This window comes from Octopus bimaculoides, chromosome 6 (assembly GCF_001194135.2).
Source record: "Octopus bimaculoides isolate UCB-OBI-ISO-001 chromosome 6, ASM119413v2, whole genome shotgun sequence".
In the NCBI taxonomy this organism is placed as follows: Eukaryota; Metazoa; Mollusca; class Cephalopoda; order Octopoda; family Octopodidae; genus Octopus; species Octopus bimaculoides.
The window spans coordinates 101,989,787-101,992,286 of NC_068986.1; positions in this window are offsets into that span (position 1 = coordinate 101,989,787).

The following is a 2,500-nucleotide window of genomic DNA, read 5'->3' on the forward strand; positions in this document are numbered from 1 at the left end:
GCTACATAATTGGATTTCAAACATAATTTGCATAAATTATAAATGTTCTTGCTTCTATAAATGACTTTACCTTTATAACATTGTATAAATCAAATACGTATACTAGGTTTTCCAGAATATGAAACTGCGGCATGAAAATGATATCTGCTTCGAATCTGAACTATATACGAACTGAAATGTCGAGTATATAAAGTATGTGTTTGTGTGTAGGTGTGGGGGTGCTTTCGTGAGAGAGGGTTCGTGCGTGTGTGTATGTATAAATGTATATACATATATGTATGTGTGTATGGTGTGCTTGCGTGTGTGTTTGTGTGGATGTGTATGAATGTAAGTATGTATCTATGTACGTACACATAATAGCATATATTGTTTCTGGTGAAAAACCTTAGTTTAGCGTAGAAAAATATACAGAATGTAAATTAAATAACATGAATTTTTCTTGTTATTTCAATACATATTCAACTCGTTTTTAGAGAAGAATCTGATGACAGATAAAAAATAGTATCACAAAGCAAGATGTTAATAATTCATTAAAAAATAATTGCATTAAAGTCGGTTTCAATGTTTTCCGAATTATCTATGAAAGTCGATATAACAAAAAAAGATAGAAAAAAATGTGTATGTCAAAGTGAAAGAAGTTTTGAGGACAGGAAAGAACGGAAGAAAGAAAGAAGCAAAGAAATCAACAAATGAACAAACGAAGACACGAGAACGAACAATATTGGTTTGAAAGAAAAAATTATGAGAAAAATAACGATAAACTGATATTGAGAGAAAGCGCTTGGGATTTAAGATCCGAATTAAATGATGTATGTATGTATAATGGGAAGGATACTTAGAATTTGAGATAAAGAATTGCAATATGAAAATTTAAGGAGGAAACAAAGCAATACAATGCAAGTAACTTATCATCAAATTACTAAAATCGAAAAATTGTTACAGTGAGTATCAACATTCTGACGTGAGGTGACAGAATATTTTGTGTATTAAAGTAAATACTAATATATCTAATATGTTATTTTCTCTTGGAGGCCAAAGGCCAGAAATTATGGGGAAGAGGGGCAGTAGATTATATCGATCACGGTACGTAACGGGGACTTAATTTATCGACCCCGAAATGATTAAATGCAAATTTGTACTCAGAACGTAAAGACAGACGAAATACCGCCAAGCATTTCACCTGTCGTGCTAACGTTTATGCCGGCTCGTCGCATTAACATATCTAATATGCTATGGGATAAATATCTCCTGAGTTGTTCCGCATTACAGGATTTATAAGAGAATATAAAATACACTGTGTTTATTTGCACTGTATCTCACTTTCCCAGAACAGAGACTTCTGATTTTGCCCTAATTTCACAACTGAATAATAAATTACTGATTATGTAGTTACATCCCTGCATTCATTTACGTAATGTTTTCAAATGTCACGTTCAGCAGTTGATGTTTGATACTGAGAAGTGTAAGAATATTTGTATAGTTGTCTAGAGCTTTATTTCCTAGAGTGACACTTAGATTACTATCAGTCTTACGAAATAAAGGGCACACTTATCTCAATCTGATATTTACGATTATCCGCAGCAAAACAGTTCCTCATAGTACAGGATAGAATCACACTTGTCTGTATAGGGAAAATAATCGTGCGAGTGAACAATAAAACCGTGAGAGAAAGGAAAAATAAGATGGAAACGGAGAATAAGCTCAGCAGAGCAATGAGCTGTTACATAGGCTCATAGTATGAAACTAATTTATACAATTACTGAACAAGCGCTGCACTAAAATAAAATAAATGAAAGAAATGTCATGTTTTTATAGAATATAAGCCCGGCCATTCGGTAGCCAACATTGGAGCGGACATTTATGGCATGCAAAAAGGCCGAACATGACAATGTAAAATTTGCGAAATATATTGGCAAGATATCAGTTAGCAAAAAGACATCTGGCATCCTATATATCAAAACAAATTTCTGTACCTACTGACCGTAAAATAACCACCTATATTATTTAGTAATGTGATGTAACATGGAGAATTATGTATATTCAGTATGTTGAAAAACTATATTTGTTCCTTTAAAAAGACAGTCATTTTATTTTTTTCTATGTTATAATGTGATCTGGTCTAGCTATTAACGATATGCAATAACGGCTAATATTTAGGCGTCGAGTGGGTGGAATCTTTAGCATGCTGGACTAAATGCTTAGCGGCATTTCATCTGATCTTAGATTCTAAGTTCAAACTCTGCTGGGGTCGGATTTGCCTTTCATATTTACGGGTTCGATGAAATAAATACCAGATAAGCACAAGTGTTGTGCCTCAAAATTGCTATCCGCGTGACAAAATTTTTTAATCAATAATTGTTAACATATTCAGGAATATAATCAGAAATCGGAAGGATGTGCGTTCGGACATTTATTTGTTAATTTATTGCTGAATATTTTCTCTTGATATCGACAAAGAAGTTTCAGTTTTCAAAGAGCGGTTAAAAATATAAGACGAAAA